At 40.1% G+C, this 27,300-nt stretch overlaps 1 long non-coding RNA gene and 1 pseudogene across 2 annotated transcripts in view; both read left to right on the plus strand.

The window, feature by feature from the left end:
• The window catches only part of LOC308528709, a 260,832-nt gene that overhangs the window by 149,951 nt on the left and 83,581 nt on the right, over positions 1-27,300 (plus strand). The gene's annotated exons all lie outside the window — the stretch shown is intronic.
• LOC308529237 (glyceraldehyde-3-phosphate dehydrogenase-like) lies at positions 12,422-13,319 on the plus strand (annotated as a pseudogene). Its single transcript has one exon. The product of its transcript is annotated as a glyceraldehyde-3-phosphate dehydrogenase-like (transcript).

Here is a 27,300-nt window from a genome sequence, read left to right on the forward strand (position 1 = left end):
ACTCATGCATGTGGGGTGCATGCTTTTATGCTATTTCCGCCAAATTCTCACTCTGCCATCTGCATGATGCAACTGGAAACGTGATTCAGTGGACCACGTGACTTTTTTCCAATGCTCGACTGTCCAATCCTTGTGTTCCTGAGTGAATTGGAGATGTTTTTTCTTGGCAATGCAGACAGCAAAGGTGTTTGAACCTGCCTTCGGCTTCCATATCCCATATGGAAGTGTACGGCTAATTTACCTACAAACATCAGGTGGTCATAATAATCTGGCCACTCAGTATATGTTCACCATATGGACTTTGCTGTGAGGACTGCTCTTGTCTAATGGTGACATGGCCACTGGCTTCAGCAATAAAGACTCATTCTTATTTACCCTCAACCTCTCATAGCTTCTCCATCTAAGACCTGTGTCCTGAGGTCCAGCCCCAGGCAGAGGGGCTCAGACCCAACACCTGTGACTAGTGAGCAGAGGATAAAGGAGGAACTTGGACTAAGTTCCCAACACTTAGGTCAGTGGGCAGGGTTCGAGAAGAACCAGCCCTGGCGTAGTCGGATAGGAGAATTTAGAAAAATGCATGGACTCACAGCCACTCAGAGATACTCAGAGGCAGTCAGACCAGCAGAGCTGTGCGGTGCTCCTGCTGCTGGCTCTGACAAGTTGTCATTGAAAATATAAATTTGAGTCTCATCAAATTGCTGATGGTTGCGGAAGCCAGCCTCTAAAATGGGCCCAAATGACCCCTGGCCCTGATATTTATGAGCTTGTTTGGTTCCCTCCCATAGTTTATCAGGCTTGGTTCCTGTGAGTGGGAGAGTATTTGAAAAGAGCCTGTGATTGATAAAATTAAAGAAACCCTTCTTGGAAAGTGGAGAAAAGGAGATACTTTCATGTAGGGGCACACTGCTTAGCAACATCATTCCCTACATTCACCAGGACATTAGAAAGTGTTCTAATGAGCTGGGTTATCTAGCTAAGGAGGTTTTCAGCCATAGTATTAGAGGTACCACTTGTTTTCACCTTGCTGCTCATAGTAAAGTGTGAAGTGAGAGAGAGACTAAAAAAACTCTTAAACTGAAGAAATTGGGACTCAATGGTGCTGAAAATTCTCAGATTCTCCAGTGGGAAAATGATGCTAAAATGAAGAAGTTGCTTCTAAAAAATGATTAAACCCAGATCAAACATGCTAGGAAGATGTGTACTAAAGGTAAAGCCTATGGCATGACAGTAAAATCATGTCCCGCCTCAGAAAAATCAAAACTGGGGCATCGGAATATCATCCTGTCATACAACAGGGCCTGTAAGGGTTAGGAGGGTGAGGCACACAGACATTTCTAATCAAACAACCGAGCTTCTAAGGAGCTTAAGAGCATTGTTTCCCAGCCAGTTCAGCATAAGCCCAAGGTACAGTAGACTTTATTTCAAAGAGGTGTGTCAGTAAGTCTTTTGTCTAATGTGTAGGGCAGATGACGTACTAGTATCTCTTCAGTTTTATGGGCCTTTAAATTTAGAGAGAAATTGAACTTGAAAAGATATATTTAAGGATTTAAATTCAAAGAGCTTCATTTATACCTGAGCTTAATCCCTGCTTTCTGGTATTTACACACTTGTCTAGATCCCTCACACCTTGTATTAGGTTGGTCTATGTGTGAACAATAGAAAAAATGGCAAAAGTGATGACATGTTACCTCCAAGGCTATATTATATGACATCGTGGCTTCTGCCCAATTCTCTTGGAATACTTGCTCTGGAGAAATCCAGGTGTCATGTTCTGGGGACACTCAGACAGCACTGTGCAGTGTCCCTTGTGCATGATCTAAGCCTTCTTCCATGATCTAGAAGAAACCAAGGCCTATTTGCAGTAACCACATGAGAAAACCATCATGGAAGCAGGTCCTACCATTTTAGTTCAGGCTTCTGACCATCTTCACATTAGCTGAGAGCTAGACTGCAATTTCAGGAGACCTTGAGTTAAAACTATCCATCTAAGCCACTGATTAAGACTTGACCCCCAGAAACCATGTGAGATAATAAAAGTTTGTTGTTCCAAGCTGCTAGTTTTGGGGTAATTTGTTATGATTGATAGACAACTACTAAGATGGTGTTTAAAGCCATGGGTCTAGGCTAGGGAAAGCTCCTAAAAAGTGAAGGTAGATAGAGAAGTCATATTATCAGGAATCTGATGCCTACGGCCTGCAAGTGCTTAAGTATCAGATGCAAGGGGAAACAATACAGCCATATGATTTTGGCAAATTACTGGCATTTATTTTTCTAATCCAGCAGACGGAGATAGAACAGCCTACAGTGTTGTGGGTGAAAATTAATGGGATAACATGTGTAATGTGTAGTGTCTGTAATATTATAGTCTCAAATGGTATTATTTTTCTTCTCCCTTATACCTTACTTCCCACAGTTTTAGGTTTTATCCTCATAAACAGGACAGGGTCTCAGATGTTCAGATGAGCATCATGAAGTGTGTAAAATTTTCACAATTATTTTCAAGTTAGGTTGATTGTACTCTTTGTAGATATCTTCCTTGCCATTAAAATTGGTCAGTAAAATAATATTATCAAAATATACATCCCCCTATTTATAATTATATGCAAGAAATATTGCTGTAGAAGAAGCATATTAAGGAGTTTGTACAGAATGATTTTAGTTTTCCTTTAGCATTACTCATGCTCATTATTATTTTGTCTGACAGTTGAGAAATTTCTATTCAATGGTATATTTCTGTCTAGGTATAACATCTGGAGAATTTTTTTAAGCAATGAGAAGTTAGAAGATATCTATTCAAAACAGATGGATAGAAAATCTATTTTCCTCAGAAATTATTTAATGTCACATTTAGAAATACTGTACAGCTGAAATTTGAGATTAGCCAACAAGCATCTGACAATTTTTATTCTTATCTGTCAGTCAAATGCTTCAAAAAGACTTAATTTTGCATCTCATAGTGTACTGGCAAAATTGGATTTTTGTTTATGGGAGCAGAAAGTAGGGAAATTATTTATTTTTGTTTGATTTCCTTAGAAATTCAGAATGAAAATTCTATAAAACTGTTTCTTATATTGTTGTAAAATAAACATTATGACCAGATTACAAATTGAACTTTAAATGATGAAGCTTATATTTTCAAAAAAAAAAAAAAAAAAGTGGGCTCAAGGAATACTTAAATATTCTTTTATATAAGCCTACCTAGAAAGGGAAATGTAACCTGGCAGGGCAACGGCCTGAGTCTTAGACGGAGAGTGTGTCCACCACACGCACATGGTGCATTTGAAGTGCTATCAGGACCTTGAAATCACTTTTTGTTACTCTTTAGCTGTGGCATTTCCAATCCATTATCTTCTATGTTCATTGGTATTTTAAGCAGGTAGAAAATATGCTATAATCATTTAACTTTTTTTCCTAAAATATAAATTTTATCTTAGGTCCTGGCTGGTTTGGCTCAGTGGATAGAAGTAATGGTGAACCTATGACACACGTGTCACAAGTGACACGCGAACTCATATTTTTGGTTGATTTTTCTTTGTTAAATGGCATTTAAATACATAAAATAAATATCAAAAATATAAATCTTTGTTTTACTATGGTTGCAAATATCAAAATATTTCTATATGTGACACGGCACCAGAGTTAAGTTAGGGTTTTTCAAAATGCTGACACGCCGAGCTCAAAAGGTTCGCCATCACTGGGATAGAGCGTCAGACTGCGGACTGAAGGGTCCCGGTTTTGATTCCAGTCAAGGCCTCATGTCCAGGCTGTAGGCTCAATCTTCAGTAGAGGGCATGCAGGAGGCAGCCAATTAATGATTCTCTCTCATCATTGATGTTTCTATCTCTCTCCTTCTCCCTTCCTTTCTGAAATCAATAAAAATATTAAAAAAATAAAAAATAAATCTTATCTTAGGAAAAAGATGTGTAATAGGGGAATAGAACAAATTTTTTTTAGTGTTTCTATGTGAACTAGGTCTACTTTCCTGAAAATAGAATTTGAGATGAAGGTTTATGAGCAAAAATGGGGAGAGAGAGAGAGAGAGAGAGAGAGAGAGAGAGAGAGAGAGAAAGAGAGAGAGAGAGGAAACTCATGGACAACAGTGTGGTGATGGGGAGGTTGGGGCGGGGGGAGTGTGAAATGGGAAGAGAGCCCAGAGAGGATAAATGGTGATAGAAAAAATAAAATAAATTTTAAAAAAGCAAACAACAACAACAACAATAAAACAACTTATGTTCAAAAAGTTTATCAGAGATTTTTCATGAAAGTGTCTGTAAGGGGCAGAGAAACATGATTGGGTAGAAGAAAATGATAAACTGTGAAACAGTGTAGCAGAAACATTCCAGAGCTGAACTTATCCTTCATATTTATCTCAATACCCCTTCATTGACTAGCCATTGGAGGCAGCTGCCAGTGGACTGATGGAATCTTTGTACTGTCTCAAGAGAGCCAATCGCTAAACATTCAAGAATTTCGTAAACTGGTTATTAAACTCTGTTGTTATCTTGAAATCAGCCAACCTAGGAATATTGATTTGCTTTTGGAGCACTGGTTTACCAGCATGATTTGGGGTATATTCTTGGGAAGGTGGTTTTCTTCCACAGAAGGAAATGTCTGAGAGGGTCTCACCTGTGAGCCATTAGCTGGAAACAATCCCAGAAGCCAGGGCAGTGCATGTCCTTGTCATGAAAGGGGAGAGTTGGGCAGTGCAACATGACATACCCTGCAGTCCACACCATTTACTGCCCAGATTCACTAGTTCACCCCATCTGATAAAGATACCTCCAGAATTCCAGATGGTCTCTTTACTTTGGGTAACTTAGAAGATGAAGATTAGTTAGTAGACCGTGAAGTCACACATATGCTCATCACCCTTCCTTTCTCTTACAATCCCTTGTATAGTCTCATTGTGTTTGGCTAGCACCTCTGCTAGTCTAAGTGGATAACTGATGGGGTGAACCTTATCTTCATGATTGAGAATTCATGCATGGCTGCTGTACCTATCACTTAACATCAAAATTGGTAACAAAGTACCAAGTGACTCCCCAAGGGGTTACCTATGTGCCAAATTTTTTTATTTCTGTCCCCATAAGCCCTACCACTTCCTGATGGTCAGAGTGAATTACCTTGACAGAATGCTGATTCCTTTATTTGCTTCTAATCTCTTGGCACAAAGAACCTAAAGTGAGTGGGTGGAAGCCTGAAAATAAAGTTGAATGGGACTCTAACTATGTCCCCTGGTGTAAGTGTTACCTCTATGGTAAACCCTCAGAAACTGTAAACCCTCAGAGTCTAAGGTAATAGAGAATGGAAGTACAAGTTTCCTACATGGATTATTGCAAGCGATAGTAATTAAGGCTACTCCTATTCCAACCCGCTTTGTTGTTTAACTCACATATTCTACTTATTGGAGACCTCACATGCTTGCATCTCCAAACTGGAACCTCAGTTGGGTCAGGGCAGCTTTGAGGTAGTATATGTATATATGTATTATGATATTTATGGTTCTTTGTCCACTGACATATCTCCTTTGGTGTGAAGTTTATCTCTTGTTCTACAGAGTTGTTTTGCAGGATTCTGAGTAGCTGCGTCAGATATCTCTAGATAGTGTGCCAGCCTGTGGGCAAGAAAGAAAAATTTATACTCAGAATGTATGCTGATTCTAGTCAAGATGATAACTGTCTTTTAAGGTAGAGAAATCCAATGTAATAAGCCTACCACCAAAACGTCTCATAGGTAGATAACTTATTGGGGTCTAGAGCTGGTTTATGTTGTGGGGGATTGAACATTTGCCAGAAGTAGTAGCTGTATCAGTCTTAGAGAATGGAAACACATGCTAAAAGGACCATGTGTAGTTTTCCTCTCTGACTCAATGGCTACTCTATTCATGAGCTCATTGTATTAGAAATGGGGTATTGGTTGGCAATGGTTGATTGATACCAAATGGTGAGTTGCTCTGTCTACTCGGTAGCTCAGTACTTACTTCATTAAGTATGTTTTCTAGTAGGTATAGATATACAATAAAATGTCTTGACCACTTCCATTGGTGCCTCTTTCCCAGCTCTTCTTGTTCTCAATCTTCCAACTTTCTTCTCCTATGTGTATAGAAATCCATGCAGTCATCTGCCATTGCTCATTATTCCATTAGCATTCTTATCTTAGACCACTTCCCTTTCCACACAAGTAGATAACCAAATGTCTGAAGCTTGGACTTTTTCTTCTTATCAGCTTTTCAAAAGGAGTCCCCTCATGTGGTACCAGGTATGAGCTGAAGAAGCACAGTGCAACATTAATAAAAGATATGGAGGTCTAGGTTATCTGCTCATGCAGCCAAGCCATCACTCTGGACATACCACTTTTACATTACAATAGATTGTTGCGGACTGGTCTAACTTATGACTTTATGAATTTGACAGGTATAGCTATTGCTACGTGGTCAAATGGTATCCATGGTCAGACACTGTAAGGATACTCTAGTACAGTGGTCAGCAAACTCATTAGTCAACAGAGCCAAATATCAACAGTACAACGATTGAAATTTATTTTGAGAGCCAAATTTTTTAAACTTAAACTATATAGGTAAGTACATTGTTATTAACTTAATTAGGGTACTCCTAAGGCTTAGGAAGACACACACTCAAGGGGCCAAAGAGCCTCATGTGGCTCGCGAGCCGCATGTGGCTCGCGAGCCACAGTTTGCCGACCACTGCATCTAGTAGATCAGCCACTACTTGTCAAATGGTATATATAGTTGTCCACTGCAAGGCAGGAACTTGCTTCAGATCTCCTGGGGTCCAATTGTAATTTTCCTCTTGGGGAATTTAATAAATGCCACATGGCACATTTATAATCAGGGTGGAATATTCTAGGTAATATGGGCTATAGGTATAGTTGGATTGTAGTTCTTTTGTGCATTGGGCCCTATTCAAACCTGGCAGCCTTCCAGGCAAGTGTTTCTAAGCGGTGGGGGGAGTAAGATGACATAATATGTCCTTTACTTAAGGAGGCATATCATGTAATGTCCCAAACTTCTATACCTCTAAAAGTTTCACTGCTGTGGCACATGCCCTAACATTTCTCTAATTTATCTCTTACCCTCTGGAGCACATGAAACACAAAAAAGGTCTCCAATGTATTTAGCACTTTGTGTGCATTTTGTCTGGTTAATATGATGCCATCAATGAAGTAGACCAATGGAATGTTCTGCATAATATCCAAGTGATCCAGTTCCCTTCAGACTATGTTATGCCAGAGTATAAGAGAGTTTATATACACTTAGGACAAGGCTGTAATGTATATTGTTTCCATCCCACATTCATGTGAATCACTTCTAATTTTCTATCCCCAAATGGCTGGAGATTGGATATTTTTGCTAGTTATTCCCCTGTTTCAGTGTCCGTTTGCTCCAGAAAAAATTCCCTTCTGGCAAAGGTACTGCAATTGAGGCTACTGTTTGGTTGTGTTTAGAGCACAGCATCATCAGTTGGCACAATACGTCTCTTGTTCGAAGGGGCCAGAATAGTGAATTAAATGGAACTATTATGAGGACCCTCATGTCGAAATTTAAGTCATTAAAGTAGTCACTAATCTCTAACACCCCAGTGTGTGATATTTAAATCCTTGTTTTGATATAATTTTAAATATACAGAAGAGTTGCAAAATAATATAGAAAGTTTCCATTACAATTCACCTAGTTTACATAATCATGTTGATATCTTTCATAATGATTTATCAAAACTAAGAAATTAACAATGATAGAATACTATTATTCAACTAGAGACTTTATTCAGATTTTACCAGGTCATGACCTTTGTTGTCATTTTTCCAGAACCCAAAGCCTCATACCACATTGCATTTAGGTTTCATGTTACTTTATACAAATTAAAACCACAGGAGATGCGTGCATGTCCAATAGAATGACAGAAATGGGGAAAAAATGTCAATACCAAGTGTTGGCAAGAATGTGGATCAGCTGGGATTCTTATGCATGCCTGGTGGAAATGCAAAATGGCATAGCAACTTGGGAAGATCATTTGGCAATTTCTTATAAAGATAAGCCTATTAGGTGGCTTTCTCTATCTTTCTCCACCTCTTTCCCCACCCCTTTACCCCAAAGGTATTTTTCTTGCCTCTCTCTTTCTCATTAACTCTAAAGGCCCTTCTTTTGCCTCTGTAACTTGTTTCCCGAGTCTATTTCTTCTACTTATATGGCTCACTTCTATTTCTGTTACGTTCTAAATAAACTTTTGCTTCTACTAGTATTTGAGTACTGGCTCTAAATTCTTCCTTAGCCAAAACTCAAGAGAACCAAGGTCTGGTCCTATTCCATCGGTCTCACACCTGGTGCCATTTCCCTGCCAATACTTAGGGACTCGAGCACTAAGTATGGTGATGCTCCAAGGTAAAAGGAATATATCAAGATAAGAACTACACCTGCCCTTTGCCTCAGCAATTCCTAGGTAAAAGCTTGAGAGAACATTAATTTGAAAAATGGATTTTTCAGTTGCAGGGCTGAATATGTCCCATTGAAATCATCGATAAATATCATTCTCATGAAAGGAGCAATTTTAAGGGTTACTAAGGAAAGAGCCCACGTCCCTGGTGGGGGGTAAGGAAGTGGGTGGCAGAATTGTGTCAGCTGGGATTCCGACTCCCATGTTTGTGAGCTGATTCACCTACCAGTCAAGCAAGACTCTGTCCAGAGCAAAACCTCTGAATGCAGAAGGAAGAAATGTCTCAGGAACACTCAGCCTTTCCGTCCCATGCTGTCACCCTTGGTTCATTCGGATTCATTCATGCCATTTATCTTCCTGGATATTCAGGGGAAGCAGGGGTCTTAAAAAAACTCGTATTACCCAACAAACGACCTGTTAGAAATGTAGAATATAGGGCCACACAAAACCTGTACTAAAATTACTAGATGTTTACTGTAGCTTTACTTATAAAAGCCCCAAACTGATAAAACCTCCACTGTCCAGCAACTGATTAATATACAAAAAAAAAAAAAATAGGGGTACAATATAATGAAACACTGCTCAACAATAACAAATAATAAACTAATAAATACATAAACATGGGTGAATTTCAAGTCTTGCACAAAGGTACATATTATGTAATTCCATTTTAATAGCATTCTGGAAAAGATCAAACTATTGGAAGAGACATCAGAACAATGGTTGCTATGAGCCAGAGCTTGGTGAAGGGGCTGACTGAAAAAGAAAGGAGGCAAGCTTAGGGGGTGATGGTGATACAGGAATTCCCCTGAATTTTAAAGTTCACGTTTAGTCGCTTTGCTTTTATAAAACACCTACATCAGAACCTGTGTTTCCTAACCAAAAGAATCTAAAAAGGATTTTTCTTTTCCAACAAAAGGCAAAAAGCACACACAGCGCTGGGTGTGTGTTTTGCAGCAGCCCTTACAGAGGCAGCACCTGGAGCAGTGAGAGGGGGGGCCCCGCCCCGCTCCTTCGCTGGGAACCACACTCAGCATCAAGCCGCCATCACCTTGAGCTGTTGTCTGTGAGCATCTGCACTTTATCTCCATTCATTTTGTGCATCTGTTAGCAAGATGGGTGTGACTTTATCAGAAAGGCCTAAGGGAGCTCCTTACGGGTTTTATGTTGAGTGCAAAAGTGAGCATAATTGTTTTGATCACCGTGAATGGAAGACATTGTGTGTGCATTGAATTTTGGGTCCAGGAGGCTAAAAATTATTTCCACATAAATTAATGACAAGTGCTTCTTCACTTTGCACCATTTTGACTTACAAAAGTTTTTTTTTGTGTGTGTGTGTGTGTGTTTTTTGTGTGTTTTTTTTTATAAAAACGCTCCACTTTCAGGTAGTGGGGGAAAGCAGTAGCTTATATTTTTACTATGGTGGAGGTGTTTAGATGACTATATATATTTGTCAAAACTTACCAAATTAGGATTGTGCACAAAGGTAAATTTTATTATGTAAATTATAAAACAATAAACCTGACCAAAAAGAAAAGAAAGATGTAGCCATCCACACTTATTGGTTCAATTTTTCATGCCTTAAAATGAGAATCATTAGATAGAAAGAATAATGGGTTTTAAGAAATTAACAGTTCAAACAAAGCCCAAGTTCATGCTGCTTCTCTGCCTCCATGAATACTGCACAGGTTTCTCTTGAAGTTTCTCAAGGAAGCTCATGCCTTTAGAACCAGCAGTTCCAGGTCACCTGCCCATGGAGGACTCACAAATGTGCGGAGTCTACTAGTTGTTTTATAGTCGGATTTATCCAGCTCTAAGGCTTGTGGTAAAAATTTCAAGACGAGTTTGATCCTATTGTTAGAAGACAGCTGCTCTAAGTTCCCCATCCGAGGTAGTGTGAACTCCCCTAGCCCACTACTCCATGCCTGTGAACATTGAACATTGGCGTTTCTAAGTTGCTGTGACTGAAATCTTAAAGAAGCAGGCTACTTTACAGGGCCAGTGCTCAAATGTGCCCTTGACACTGAAGTTTGGTCTATCTATTGTATTTTACCAAATGGTAAATTGAAAATCGGAACTGAGCTCCTAGATAATGGACATTGTTTCTAAGCAAAGGCCATGCTTACAGATGAGTACCATCTGAAGGGCAATTAGGAGTTTTAAAGTCAAATGGTACTTATATGGCATTGTACAGTATGAAATTCTGAAAGCTTTTTGACAAATGGCGGAAAAAGAGATGAAATTGAATGCCAATAACAGAAAATGTGACTCATATATGAGATATGATCCTTCTTGAACAGCCAGGTTCAGACAATGTGGGTGTCTCGTGTGATTGCACTGTGGGGGAAATGATAGGTTTCTTGGTATTTACAGGGCAGCTGATGCCTGAAAAGCTGGAAAGGAATCTCTTAGTAGTAAATGTAAACATATCTCATTGAGTAAGATCATGTGTTGCAGTAGTTAAGAGTTTGGGATTTGGAGTATGGCAGACCTTGATTGAAACGTTAATCTGCTATTTTCCAGCTCTCTAAATCCCCATTCTTTCCTCTGAAAGCAGGAAAGACAAACATTATTAACAAGGTAAATTAAAGATGGCATAAAACATATGTCACACACCTAGTGTGGTGCTGGCTCACAGAAAATGCTTAAGAAGTAGAATTCAATAGTATCATTTTTAAATTTTACCTCAGAACTAAAAGAATGCGTCCACTCAGGTTTCAGTTGTACATCGGGTAGGTCAGAATATTTTTGTTTCTTGATAAGTGCTGGTTGGATGTTTGTAGATATGTTTCATTCATCGGCATCACCCAGATATGCTGAATGAAAAATAACAGCTCTGTGTAAGCCAGCGCAAGCATCTGAATACTGAGACTATGGAGGATAAAATGTTTATTCTATAAACATACTATAAAAATAAATTTAAAGTTACTAAAATTGATGTAAAAGAGCATGAATGAGTTATTTGTCCCTCCAAGAAATTAACAGAACACAAAATAAAAATATAAATTGATGAAATAACTAGGAATACTGCTGAATCACAAGAAAATATACTTTCTATTTTTTTCTCCCAGTTCATTATATATTCAAACTGTAAGCCCACAAACTGATTGTTTAAAAGGGACCACCATATATAATCAGTAAAAATTAGACAAAGGCTCTAATGGTATATTTTCTTTCCTTCTTCTATTTTATTAATATGTTTCTTTTTTTAAATATATTTTATTGATTTTTTACAGAGAGGAAGGGAGAGGGATATAGAGCTAGAAACATCGATAGGAGAGAAACATCGATCAGCCGCCTCCTGCACATCTCCCACTGGGGATATGCCCGCAACCCAGGCACATGCCCCTGACCGGAATCAAACCTGGGATCCTTCAGTCCACAGGCCGACGCTCCATCCACTGAGCCAAACCGGTTTCGGCAATGTGTTTCTTTTACCAAAATGTAACTTGTGAGAGCTTAATTTCGTGTTCCCATTTGAGATGAAGCTTTGAAAATTGCAGGCTTATATGGCAGATAGTGGAGGAAATCTCCCAATTAAAGTCTATATTATAGGATGAAAGTATAAACAAAGCATCTAACCACTTGCTTCCCTACCCTCTCACCATTAAATTATACTTAAAGCTAAAGGAAACATTTTCTATCATCACTGGATGGATTGCACATCCAAGACTTCAAACAATTTCCCTATGTATAGAAGAGCTCTAATGGAGAGATAACTTTAACCAGGGGCTAACTTACACCTCACACTTACCAGGAACTATGTACAGGAATAACTCAAGAATCTGGTTATGGGCTCTCTGCTCCTCCTGTTTATCAGACAGCCTCTTCCTGCGCTGTGCCAGAAGCCACAACCCTGAGACACGGTGGTGAAGGTCGGAGTGAACGGATTTGGCCGCACTGGGCGTCTGGTCACCACGGCTGCTTTTAACTCTGGCAAAGGGGATATTGTCGCCATCAATGACCTCTTCATTGACCTCAACTACATGGTCTACATGTTCCAGTATGATTCTACTCTTGGCAAGTTCAAAGGCACAGTCAAAGCTGAGAACGGGAAGCTTGTCCTCAATAGAAAGTCCATCTCCATCTTCCAGGAGCGAGATCCCATCAACATCAAATGAGTTGATGCTGGTGCTGAGTACGTTGTGGAGTCCACCAGTGTCTTCACTACCATGGAGAAGGCCGGGGCTCACTTGAAGGGCAGAGCCAAGGGGGGCATCATCTCTGCCCTTTCTGCGGATGCCCCCATGTTTGTGATGGGAGTGAACCATGACAAGTATGACAATTCCCTCAAGATTGTCAGCAATGCCTCCTGCATCACCAACTGCTTGGCCCCCCTGGCCAAGGTCATCCATGACAACTTTGGCATTGAGGAGGGACTCATGACCATGGTCCATGCCATCACCACCCCCCAGAAGACCGTGGATGGACCCTCTAGAAAGCTGTGGCATCATGGCTGAGGAGCCGCCCAGAAAAATCATGCCTGCTTCTACTGGTGCTGCCAAGGCTGTGGGCAAGGTCAACCCTGAGCTGAATGAGAAGCTCACTGGCATGGCTTTCTGAGTCCCCACCCCCAGTGTGACAGTTGTGGATCTAACCTGCCGCCTGGAGAAAGCTGCCAAATATGATGATATCAAGAAGGTAGTGAAGCAGGAATCAGAGGGCCCCCTCAAGGGCATCCTAGGCTATACTGAGGACCAGGTGGTCTCCTGTGACTTTAACAGTGATACTCACTCATCCACCTTTGATGCTGGGGCTGGCATTGCCCTCAATGACCACTTTGTCAAGCTTGTTTCCTGGTATGACAATGAGTTTGGCTACAACAACAGGCTGGTGAACCTTATGGTCCAGATGTCCTCTAAGGAATAAGAGTCCCCTGGACCACCAGCCCTGGCAAGAGGAATAGAGGCCCTCAGCTGCTGGGGAGTCCCTGCCCAGATCGATCTTCCAACACCTGACCACCGTTTCCATTCCACACCCTCTGAAGAAGGGGAGGGGTATAGGGAGCCCTATTTTGTTGTGCACCATCAATAAAGTTCACTGTACCCAACCAAAAAAAAAAAATCTTACCTAATAATAGACAGACATGCTAATTGACTGTACCTTTGTTGCACCCAAAGCCATGCCCACCAGCCAATCAGAGCAACTATATGCAAATTAACCCAACCAAGATGGCGGCCGGCAGCCATGAAGCTGGAGCTAGCAGGAGGCTTGGTTGCCTCAATGATGGAGGAAACCAAGCTTTCCAGCTGCACGGCCGGCTCTGAACTCCAAACAAAGCAACAAAGTTTCAATTATAGAAGGTAAATAAACCCCAGATACCTGCTTGCAGCCGCCATGGTCATGGAGCTGGAGCGAGCAGGAGGCTTGGTTGCCCCAAGATGGAGGAAGCCAAGCTTCCCAGCCGGCTGCTGCTTCCTCTCAAGGCAACAAAGTTTCAATTATAGAAGGTAAATAAACCCCAGATACCTGCTTCCAGTCACCATGACCACAGAGCTGGAGTGAATAAAAACAAAAAAAGGAAAGGCTGGGAGCTTTGGTCACCGGGGGTTTGGTCAGTCTGAAAACAGACATCAGCCCCTCACCCAGGCTGGCCAGGCACCCCAGTGGGGACCCCCATACTGAAGTGGGTTTGGAAAGCCTGAAAACAGCCATCAGCCCCTCACCGAGGCTGGCCAAACACCCATGGGGTGAGGGTCCCCACTGAGGGGCTTGACCAGCCTGAAAACAGCCATCAGCACCTCACCCAGGTTGGCCTGGCACCCCAGCGGGACCCCCACCCTGATCCAGGACACCCTTCAGGGCAAACCAGTTGGCCCCCACCCATGCACCAGGCCTCTATTCTATATAATAAATATGCAAATTAACCCTAACAGCAGAATGACTGGGAATGACTGGTCACTGTGACACACACTGAACACCAGGGGGAAGAAGCTCAATGCAGGAGATGCCCCCTGGTGGTCAGTGCACTCCCACAGGGGGAGCTCTGCTCAGCCACAAGCCAGGCTGATGGCTGCCAGCACAGCGGTGGTGGCTGGAGCCTCTCCCGCCTCCTTAGCAGCGCTAAGAATATCTGACTGCAACTTAGGTCTGCTCCCTACTAGCAAGTGGACATTCCCCGAGGGCTGCCGGGCTGCCAGGGGGATGTCTGACTGCCAGCTTGGGCCCGATCCCCCAGGGAGCGGGCCTAAGCCAGCAGGTGGACATCCTCCGAGGAGTCCCAGGCTGCAAGAGGGCATAGGCCGGGCTGAGGGACTCCCCCGAGTGCACAAATTTTTGTGCACTGGGCCTCTAGTAAATAAATGAAGAAGAATCTGGTTATGGTTTTTCATCTAGAGAGGCAAGAGGGCAGGTGGAAGAAACAGTACTTGAAATCCCTCTTGGCACTGCTGATGGGTAATACTGGTGAGTCCTTGATTGGGGACAGTGAAGGTTCCAACTGCATCCTTAGCCACAGGAAGCAGTCCTAGGCTGGAGAGATTCTCTCTTCTGTTGTGGCAGCAATTGACCAGAAGAGATGCTGTTTCTGTTCAAGCAAAAAAGTCATATAGAGAAATCAGCACAGCTCAGAGACTTTTTCAACAAGCAAACCAGAGAGAGATAAATGCCCTAGCTAAGCAGCCCATATAGCCTGCTCCTACAGCACAGTTTTGGACCTCAGAATTCACCATGTCAATTTGCACCAACCAACTGTTGAGATTAAGATCTGATCGAAGGAATCTATTAGAAGCCAAGCAGTACTACAAGGACAAAAATAAGGAAAATGAGTCCACCCTATATATATGGACACACACATAAGTGATCTGGATGGAGAGCCCTTTACTCAGAGTAATCATTTAACAAAAACTGGCATAAAACCCATGAAAAAGTCAACACTGTTGGGGTCCAGCACAACACCAATAAAGAGGGAGAATTATGTAACTAGAAAGATGCAGAAGAATATTTATGTGTATATGCATCTCCAGTCCCATATCCATATCTATATTTATATGTATATTTTCATATATGTATATGTATATCTAATATGTCTATATCAAATTATAAAAGTTGCCTGCCTTATTCAGATTTTGTGTGCTGCTGCTATTTCTCAAACTAGACTTTATTAGAGAAGGTTATAAAGAACAATATGAAGATTATTAGTAAAAGATACAAAGACAAATACTTATCAACACCAAACAAGATGCTCTGGGTGACATTCCCATGGGACCTGTCCTTGCAGAAGGCAAGCAGCCAGCTCATATGGAGGCCTATTTTGTGCACATATATGTTTGTATACATATGTAGACCACTCCTGTTTATTGACCAAGTCATCAGTAATCTTTTTCTTTAAATATATTTTTATTGATTTCAGAGAGAAAGGAAGGAGAGAGAGATAAAAACATTGATGTTGAGAGAGAATCATGGATCAGCTACCTTCTGCATGCCCCTTACTGAGGATCAAGCATGAAACCTGGGCATCCACCCTGACCAGGAATTGAACCGTGACCTCCTGGTTCATAGGTCCTGACAACTGGCTTTAGTAAATTGTAAGTTTCTGTTTGAAAACAGTATGCACAGGTCAAGTGGCCAGGCATATTATCCCCACGTAGGGATTTTCTCAAAGCAAATGTAAAAATGGTCAATGCTTTTAAAACAGGGTCAGCAAGCCTTCTCTATAAAGGAGCAGGTGGTAATCCTTGAGGCTTTGTGAACTGTCAGCTCTGCCCTAGGGTAAAGCTACCACAGGCAATATGTAAACGAAGGTACATAACTGGGTCACTGTGTGACAAAGACAGACAGTAGTTTAGTTTTGTCCCTCAGGCAATAGTTTGCTGACCCTGAGTTGGCCAGTATATGGACCATATGGTCTAACTAGGAAAAACAAAAAGCAAAATGGATTTTACAATTGTTTACGGAATTGAAACTTTTTATACTGGAGCAGAGGAAGGAAACAATTAGATGACTAAAGAAAAGAGTACTATATCCAATAGTGTGGTCAGGTAATTTAAGAATCACTCAGAATTGACACTTTGAGGGGGGAAAGCCACCTTCCTGCAAAAAGGCCAACTAAAGTTCTCCTGTAACAAAAACCTAAAGATGCTGAATAAATTGTACTTTTGTAAAAAGCCATAACAGGGCATTCCAAAACCTAGGAGAAAAAGACAGAGAAGATAATCTCCAGTTGTTAAAAAAAAAAAAGAAGAAAACAGAAAATCAAATTGTAAGTGACTTTACATTACAGCTGAGGCTTATATTGCCTGTGATGTATGTGTTGGAGGAACACTTCGGGAAGTACTTTTACTAGGACTCAGAAGGTTATTTTTTTTTAAGTTTATTCCCCTTAATGCCAAGATACCAATAGATCATACTAAAATGGCACAGGGCCCATCATGTAGTGGATGCTGTGGTAAGGTATGTTCCTGCAGAACCAAGGCACTCACACATCGCCCCACCTGCTGACAGTGTTAGCAGCCAGGAATTGCTCTTGGCTAAATTGACTTGCCAAAGCTTTCACCTTCTTCAAAGGGTCAGCCTAAAACCTATTACTAGACAAGGCAAAAATTCCATGTTCAACACCTTTATGTCAGTTTGGGAAACCTCAGAAGAGTCTTTGGCTCTTTAAGGACCATCAGATGGTGCCCAGTTGTAACTGAATTACAGTTTACCTTTCCTTCCGCTCGATCCTTCTTTCCTCACTTCTTTTAGGAATTGTTCTCTAGGGTCCATAAGTCACTGTCTCAAATTATTTTTCTAGGAAACTGGACCTGGCACAGTCATCACCCAGCTTTATATATTAGCATTATTTCTTATATACTTAGATAATTCCCACAAACATTTTGGTAGATTAGCATATATTTATGAATCCATAAATATTATATAGTAATTTTGTAGCCATTTTAACTCTATGTATGGTATAATAGAATATATTATGTGCTGTACTCAAAATTGTTTTGGGGCTTATGTTTTCAAATAATGTTTAGCTCTTTAAAATATGACTCAAAGCAAATATGTCAAAATATTAAGAGCTCTGCCCAGCCAGTGTGGCTCAGTGAATTGAGCCTTGCCCTATGCACTGGGGGAGTCGCAAGTTTGATTCCCGGTCAGACCACATGCCCAGGTTTCGGGCTTGATCCTCGGTCGGGAGCCTGCAGGAGGCAGCTGATCAATGTTTCTCTCTCATGAATGTTTCTATCTCATCAATTTTTCTGTCTTTCTTTCCTTCTCCTGTCCTCTCTCTGAAATAAATAAAAACATATTTAAAAAGAATACTAAGAGCTGATACTTTTCAAACATGGTCATATACATCTCTGGTATATCATTTCCTCTGTACTTCTTTATATTGAATGCTTCCGGATTAAAGATTTTTTAAAAACTAAACTAGCTTAATTCAAAGAAAAATAATGACAAATCTACAGTGTTCCTCCTCCACACCCATTTAATCACTTGAGTCCAGATTATACTGCACAAAAGCCTTTTGCAGGGTGACTCAAACCAACCTAAGTATCTAGTGCCATTGGCAGCTGCATGCTGGCCGGCTCTCCTGTTCTGGCCCATCGTTTTCAAAAGTATGTTCCATAGAAGGGCATTCCTGAAAAATATTTTAGAGAAAAGCTACTCATTGGTCAAATAATCCATTAATTATGCAAGCCACAGGTCTCTTTTGGATGTACATTTGCTTCTCTACATTAAAGACAAAAAGCAATTCTGCAATTAAAAAAAAACACCTATTCAATTAACGGTTATTTCCAAATTTTGTTTTTTCATTAAACATTTGCTTATGGAGTTTCTAATAAACTGCCCAGGGGATTAGCAAACTGTGGACACACTTCACATTCACCACCAGTTATATTTTCTCTGTTCACTGTCCATCATCAAACATTCTATAAATGTGTATTGAGTTCCTGGTGAGTGCATGGGTGGATAAATATGTGTTCTTATAGAACTAACGCACAAATCTTATATTAAAATCATTTATTTATACATCTCTTCCATCAGACTGCAAGTTCCTCAATGACAGGAATTGTAGCTGATTCATGGTTACATCTGCAGTGCTTAATACCATGTCTGTCATGTAGCAGATGCTCAAGAAATGCCGTTTGAAATTTTGGGGGAGGGGAAGATAGAAAAAATGTGGAAGAAACTAAAAAAAATCAACTATATGAAAGTCAAAATTGAACTATTCTTCTAAAAATATAATAGTAGAATAAGTAAAAAAAAAAAATAGGTTAGGACAGTTAGCCTATTTCAAAGTAAATTATTTTTAACTCTTCCATGGAATTTTTTTTCCCCTAAGGCTCTCATTTTTATATAGTGACAGTGACACTTAAAGATAGGTTTAAGAGGTTTAAGTGCCAAGTCTCAGAAGAAATTTTAAGAAAAACACTGAGTTTGTGCAACTTATGAGCAGCTTCCAAGGTTTAGAACACATTGGCCTACCACCACAGCGGCACTCCCTCAGAAGCACAGTGCATTCAGGACCTGGATGACTTCCACCCAGATAGGCGACAATGCCCACAGTCCAACAGGGATTAGGAGCTAATTGGTGTTGGAATTTTATAATTAGCTAACCTGCAATTGTTCAGATTGTCATTCTCGTTTACTGATCCAAGTCAAAAGTATCATGGTTCAAATATTCTTTCTGATTATCTCAGCTTCATCATTCTTGATAATTCTTCCTTCCACCCAACTATATCCGCCATTACTTTTAAACCTAGAACACACTGTTGTTTGGCAAATACATTCTTTTGTATTTTTAATCTCCTCATAGAATTATCCCACTAATTCCATGCCTTTAGAAAAGCTCTACCATGAGATGCCTTTTCTCTCCAGCTTTCTCAGATAGGTTGATACATATCACACACGTGAAAGAATAGAGTAGAGAAGTGATCTTGGCATCTTCGCCCACTGTGCCACTGTTATGTACCACTTCTTTCTTCACATTTACTGTTAGAGCAGTGACTGTCTCTCTATATTCACTCCAGTACTTTTATTGGTCTTTTCTTCCTGCATCCCTGCCAATCCCCAGATGAGGTAGGAACTCTTCAATGTTCTTTCATAGAATCTTGTAATTTTTCAAGAGCAAATTAACATATGATTCTGAGTCTATGGATCCCTGTGAGTAAATATTACCTCTTTTATTTTATTATTGTACCCTAGTCTTTGGCCAGTGCCTACTCCCAGTTTTACTCTCCTAAGTATTTGTTGAAGAACTGAATACTTGTAGAGTACAGCAGGGCAATTATATCTAAGGCTCCATCTCAAACCTGACATATCATCACATCCCAGCTCTAATACTTGAGTACCTATACCATCAGTGACCCTTAACTTATACTTATAGGATGTTTGTATTTTAATTTGATGCTGGATAAATAGTCAACAAAGACAGTCCCATATTAATGACTTTGGTTCATAAAGATTGTTAGTATCTTTCTCAATCTCATTGCTCCTGTAAGGTCTTCCTAAGTCCACATAACTTCTAGGATCATCATGTTACTTTCTACAAACTTCAAACTCTTACACTAACTACCAATTTGCCACTGAGCTATCCCCTACATCTACTTATTCAATGTTAAGTAATCTTTATGTAAAGTCACCAGAGTCCCTGTAGAACAGGGATCCTCAAACTTTTTAAACAGGGGGCCAGTTCACTGTCCCTCAGACCGTTGGAGGGCCGGACTATAGTTAAAAAGAAACTATGAACAAATTCCTATGCACACTGCACATATCTTATTTTGAAGTAAAAAAAAACATAACGGGAACAAATACAATATTTGTATTTGCATGTGGCCTGTGGGCCATAGTTTGAGGACCCCTGCTGTAGAAGCTTACTGTTGACAAGATCAGCCCACTGAAACCTCCTAATGGCCCATAGATTTCAAAGTATGTCACCCTCACTTGAATCTCACAATGATTCTTGTGGCCCTGGATTAGGCTAAATTCAATTACAATCCTATAATTCAGCAATAACTCTTATTTATAATTTTTTCCTAAGATGCTATGAGTCAACTTAAATTAATCAAATCAAATTAAACTCACTTTAACTAAAGCTGTTCACGTAAATAATATTATAAAGACCCAGGAGTCTCTAGTCCTCTAGATGAGATATTTGCAGTCAGCATTGCCCTCTCTAAAGATAAGTGTTTCAATTCTATTGACCTCTCCCTGACCACACTGGGTCTATTCAGTCATTTGTCCTGGAAAAAATTGAGAAGGAAAGTAAGATTTCAGTTTCCTTTTCAAAATCAGTTTTCACATGCATCTTTGCAGTTGTACTTTTCTATGGCAGCTTCCCAGCAAGACACTGGTCCTTCGCCATTAACTTCATCCCCTATGCTGGATGGTGCAGATGGTTTTCTATTGTATGGTCCAAGGGGAAGAACCCTTTGCTGCTCCACTTCAATATCTGCCTTGATTTTTCATCTCTGGCAAACAGAATCTGGAATCTCTTTATCATAGCTTCTTCATCAGCCTGTTAAGGGGACATTTATGAATGGTGGACTCATTTGTTATCAATTAATTGAAATGCTTTGTTTACAATGCCATCTATATATGGTGCACTTTTTATCCTCTACACTCTACTGCGCAATGGTTAACATTACAGTGTATATCTTTCTATACACATAACATGAGAAAAGAGTGGATACACTGAGAACCATTCTACCTAACAAAATTGTCCCTTTATGCTCCCTGACCTATAGATCATATATCCCTTCCTGAATTACTTGGCTCTTGAGATATACATATATATATATATATATATATATATATATATATATATATATATATATATAATTTCAGAGAGCAAGAGAGAGGGAGAGAGAGATAGAAACATCAATGATAAGAATCATCAATTGGCTGCTTCCTGAATGCCTCCTACTGGGGAGCCAGCCCAAAACCCCAGCATGTGCCCTGACTGGGAATGGAACAGTGACCTTGTGGTTCATGGCTCAAGGCTCAACCACTGTGCCAAACTGGCCAGGTTTGACTCTTGCTTTTTACGTTCAGATGAAGCCTCTCCTGGAACTCAGTGGACTCAGTCACATACACACATTCTGTTCTACCCCATGAAATACCAAGTTCTGTAAAATTTTCCCTGAAGAATTTGTTCTCTGATTCACAGAATACCAGCACAGGAATGTTTCAGAGCTGGCTAGGATATAAACATCCACCACTTCTATTCTTAAAGAGCACCACTTGTAAAATAAGGGTTTTAAATCATTGTCAGCGGAAAGGAAGCTGATATTCAAAGCCAAACATTTGACTACTTAGTACATTGAAATATTCTTTATAGTTAATATGATGACAAAAATATCTATCTATAATAATAAAAGCATAATATGCTAATTAGACCAGAAGTCCTTCCGGACAACCTTCCGGATGAAGCCAGGGCTTCGAGGGAAGCCCGGGTCCCGGGTGCCAGAGGGAAGCCAGTGCCAGCAGCTGGGGGAAGGAAGGCCTACTCTTGCACAAATTTTGTGCATTGGGCCTCTAGTGATACTATAAAAATGTTAGTGCTTTTAAAAATCTAATTGAGAAAAATATACCTGCACAAGTAATAAAAGGAACAACCCCCCAAAAGAAATATTCCTAATGAGAAGACCTTGGGGGAAAATGTAGCGTGGTATATTTCACACACTGCATCCCAACACAGAGAGTAAGGCCACTGTGAGCAAGGTGTTTTTTTTGTTTGTTTTAATATATATGAAACCACATTAATTAGAGCACAGATATGGTTTTGAATTCTGGTAGCCTAACTAATTAATTTTGTGACCTTTGGAAAGTAATTTAACTTCTTCAACCCATAAAGTGGTTAGTCCATAAAAATGTAACAGAGTTGGTGTAGCTATCAAATAAAACATTCTGTGAATGAATTTAGCAGAGTAGTTAGCACATGTCAGGCCATCCATCATGTAATATATTATAGCTTACTGCAAAGAGAAAATCCTTGAACATCTCTCTTAGAAGGCATCCTTATTAGACAGAGAATCACTAAACATGATAAAATAAGCATATGGGAAACATAAGCATGGATAAATGCATTTTTGAAAATGATGCCTACACATAAAGCACAATTTTCTTAAGCCAGCATAAAGGGAGATCAATTTCAAAATCTCCCTAAAAAATAGTCATCCATTTAGAAACTATTGAATAGTGGAAACAGCAAAACACATGAACCAGGAAGCAAGCTATATCTTCTCTGATCCTCAGGTTCCTTATCTATAAAATATCTAACACTGTTGTCTTGAATGGGAACTAAAGGTATACAGTATTGGGGGCATGTTGGTACAAACCACAGAGTGCTACACAATGCATGGCGTCATTCAGTCAGTCCGTTAGCAATCATTTAGTAAGTGCTCCTGAAAGTTTTATTCTTGGTTTGTTTCTGTCAAGCATATCAGGAAAAATGCCACCAGATTCTGTGATTTCAACATACTTTGCTCATTAGAATACATGGTTACTGTAAAGTTAAATTGTAATAGCAGGTGTTCATTAATCTAGCTAAATGCCAGGAGAAGAAAGCTGGCCCTTTTGAGGAAGGGCAGTCATTTATTCAAGGCTTGAGTCTGCAAATGTGTCCCCATCCTCATAAGATGTTTAAACTTGAAAAACTGCTCAGAGTTGGTTAAGTTAAAATGTCTCTTCATTTTTTCTTAAGTGATTCGGATTTTGTAGCCTCCATTTTGTGTCTAACCCACACCTCAACTAGATTGATCATGACTTTGTATAGACAACTTTAGTTTTCTCATACTGATTAAACACCTTTTCCCCCCAAATAAAAACAATGTTATTCATTAATCCCATATACTAAAGGGTTAGTGACATTTCTTCCTCACTGAAATCCACTGCTTGCTATTGATGCAAGTGATAGCAAAAAACCATCCATGAATGGGATAAAATTGGCCAAATATGACTACTATATAATATAGGCACTAAAAGCCTACTTACTAAACCTAAGCTATGCATTTATTGCAATTGCAATGCTTTGTAAAAGAGACTACATTCTTCTGATGTCAGATCCTTGTAAGACCTTTCAGTCTCTGGAATTCCTGCATAAAAACAGACGGCAACTACATAGGGAAACCAGAGATACATGGACAATATTTATACAGACACAACAAGTAGGTTTCAAGGTATTTCCATGAACTGCGAAATACACCAGTAGCCACAAGACAGGCCTTGGACCACTGTTTATGTGGGAAGAAGACAAAGGAAGCAGTGAGGGGGGATTCTTTGGAACTGAGGAGTCGCCTCAAAGAGTCAGCAAATGTTCTCTGTACAACATCATGGGCCGACTTGAGAAGAGCGGCTGAAACTGGGAAGGGGTTTGCTTTCCAGAAACCTGGCCAGTGTGAGGGACCAGGAGAAGAAGTGCCAAAGAACACAGCAGCCCAGCCCGTGAGAACTCGAAAAGAAGATTCCAGAATCCCTTTGTGTGTGTCCCTCACTCAGAAACTTCTGGGAGCTGGATTAAAATTGAACATTGCCTCATCGAAGAGATCAGAAAAACTATTTCACGTTAAAAACAAACAAACAGAAAGGCCTCAAATCACTGTAAATCATACTGTTTATGTCTCTCTGGTCGAATAATAAAGAAAACAATAACAGAAAAAAATATTTGGAGCAAAAAAAGAAGTGTGAAGTTAAATCTCAATCATAGGTCTTATAAGACAAAAATGAGAATCAGGAGCAGACAAAATTCTTTACAGACTATGGGAGCAAGCTATAAAGATGTGCCACAAAACAAACCGAAACTATTGCTCACTACTTTAAAAAGAGCTAAAAGACATTAAAAGGATTCAGGACATGATGGAAAACATGAATAATTAGCAAAAATCAGAAATAGGGTTACTGAACTCAAGATGAATAATGAACAAATTATATTAGAAATTGAGGCAACTGGAAGGAACAAATGAAAGAAAGAAAAAATAAATATAATGTCTTAAGAAATGGAAAATAAAAATGATTTTTTTTTTAAATTAGAAAGAAATGGAAACATTAAAAGGAAGCAAGAGTGATAAATACTGGTGTTGAGCAAAAGAGATTGCCCTAGGAATGAATGATGGGAATCTGAATATAAAACCACAGCAAGAGAATGAGAGAGAGAGAGAGAGAGAAGGAGAGAGAGAGAGAGAGAGAGAGAGAGAGAGAGAGAGAGAGAGAGAGAGAAGGAGAGAGAGAGAGAGAGAGAGAGAGAGAGAGAGAGAGAGAGAGAGAAAGAAGAAGAAGAAGAAGAAGAAGAAGAAGAAGAAGAAGAAGAAGAAGAAGAAGAAGAAGAAGAAGAAGAAGAAAAAGAAGAAGAAGAAGAAGGAGGGGGAGGAGGAGGAGGAGGAGGGGGAGGAGGAGGAGGAGGAGGAGGAGGAGGAGGAGGAGGAGGAGGAGGAAAGAAGGAAAGGCAAGGCAGGCAGGAACAAATGAAGGAAGAAAGGGAAGGTGGGAGGGAGGACGAGAATCTGCTCCATGAGGAGGTGGTTCAGGAAGTGGCTAACCGGGGCAGTCAGTGTTCAATGGGCAGGTGAGAGTCCCGAGTAACAGACTTGCACATGATGGAGAGACTCTAAATTCATTAAATAGATAAATCAATCAGCCAGGTGAAAAGCCTATCTTCTCACAAGAGACTCTAGAAAACTAAATGCGCACTTTAACTAGGAGAGTCAGTCAGTATCTGCAGAGAGATAGAGGTCATCTCAGGTAATTGATCCTCATCCATCCATCCCCAAATTAAGTTAATTTCTTATCTAGTGCTGATCTTAGCTTCATGCAAGTGCAAATGAGAACACATCACTTATTTTTAGTTGGGCTTAATAGTACTTACTGAGAATAACTTCTGACAGAAAATGAAACGGCAAGGTCTTTACTTACATGCAAAATATCAATTAATTAACTTAAAAAGAGTACATGAAAACCCAGAAATATTGTTTTTGCAGATGTTTGAACTCATCACAGTATTCTGTACATTTTATATGTCCTGCAAAACACATGTAAATCCAAGTCAGAAGTTTTCTTCAGTGGAAAACATAGATGACTTTCAACTGCTCAGGTAGCAGAAGGTAAAGACACGGAAAAACCCTGCACACGTGTTCATTCTCTGGAGGCTTAAATGTGATTGCTGCTTTTTTCAGATTCTTTTAAGGCTAAATCTTTGAGATGAGTGCAGATTGCAGGCCTTCTATTTTCTTAGCCTTATTTTTATAGAAATTTATGACAACTTGTGATATAATCATTGGTGTGCAGTAATTCAAAACATCAAGCTAAAGGTGTGAAGACCAGTGCTTTTCAGTAGTGAGTGATCTGGAAAAGGACCTGTCAGCTAGCCTGGTTCACTCATTTTCCAGGTGAGAAAATGAGGCCCAGAGAGAGAAAGTGGTTTACAAGTTCTAGGCTTACATGGAATATAACAAGTGTCTCTGATTGTTCTATGATGGGGTAGATGTATATTTATTAACACAAAAAATTTCCAGCCTGGCCAGCGTGGCTAAGTGGTTGAGTATCAAACCATGAACCAGGAGGTCATAGTTTGATTTCTGGTCAGGGTACACACCGGGATTGCAGGCTCAATCCCAAGTAGGGTGTGGTCCAGAGACAGCCTATCGATGATTCTCTCTCAACACTGATGTTTCTACCCCTGTATCCCTCTTCCTTTCTCTCTCTGAAATCAATAAAAACATATTTAAAAAAAATGTTCACAAAGATATTAAGCAGTATGCTCATTATAATTCTGGAAATACATATGCCAACATTTGTTCTGAGTCCTTTTTTTTTCTGACTATAGTTTTCAGGTAAATGGTTATAATTTAATGTTCAATTTTGCTTGCATTTATTTCCTGATTGTTATAACAAATATGCATTACTTGTATAATGAAGAAAGACCCATAATATTAGCAAAGTTTAGAATCAGTTTAAACTGGCCAACTGTTGAGGCTACAGTATGAATTTCGGAAAAGCAATCCGCATGGTGGATGTTTAATAAGCTTTTGCTTGGAGCCAGCATGTCCCAGAAGGAGTGGAGAAGGCATGGGTGCTTTGCAACTCTAAGTGTGGCCCACAGAACAGCAGCATAGGCATTACCCAAGACTTGGTAGAAATGCAGAATTTCTGAACTTAGCTTTATTAAATCAGAATCTGCATTTTAAGGTCTCTACATGTTTCATAAGCACATTACAGTTTTAGAATCATTATTCCAAACTAGAGCATAAATCCTAATTGCATCCAATCACTCACTGAGTTTGAGAAGGAATATGGAGGAAAGACATGGAGGGGGATTTCAAGAGGGCTGCAGAGTAGGTGGAAGCTATACCTACCTGTGTCTGGCACCAAACTGTATTTATAGCTAAATCATAAAGCAATCAACCTGCATAACCAACTGAAGGCTAGCTGAACTCAAATATTATAACCAAGTAGTTGCAGAAGACACAGGGAGACTGGTAAGAAGGGCAGAAATGCAGAAAGGGCTGGCACCCACACCCATGTGCAGTGGCTGAGAGGTATCTTGGCTAAAATACTCCCTTTCCCCAGGAGCGAGGGTCTCAACCCCACCCAGGAATCCCCAAACCAGAGCAACAAAGGAGCCTGCATAGCATCTAGTGGTGACAATCAGTAGGGATTCAGTCCACCTGGGAGAGAAGGGAGTCTGCTGGAGACCCAGATGCCATCTTCCTGGGGTGGAGCACTCCTATTGTCACAGCACCAGCCTGGAGAGTGCACTGCCCGGGCCTCCAGCTAGTGACGACACAACTCTGCCAGTGATGACACACTCTGTCACACTCAGGTCCTACAGAGGGGTCTGCAGGCTGCACACAGCGGGAAACTTTGGGGAGCTCTTTTTCTTTGTCTGGAGAAGTTCTTGGCAGAGATTCAGACAGTAACTGAACTG

The sequence above is a fragment of the Myotis nattereri genome, assembly GCF_964212035.1.
Source record: "Myotis nattereri genome assembly, chromosome: 13".
In the NCBI taxonomy this organism is placed as follows: domain Eukaryota; kingdom Metazoa; phylum Chordata; class Mammalia; order Chiroptera; family Vespertilionidae; genus Myotis; species Myotis nattereri.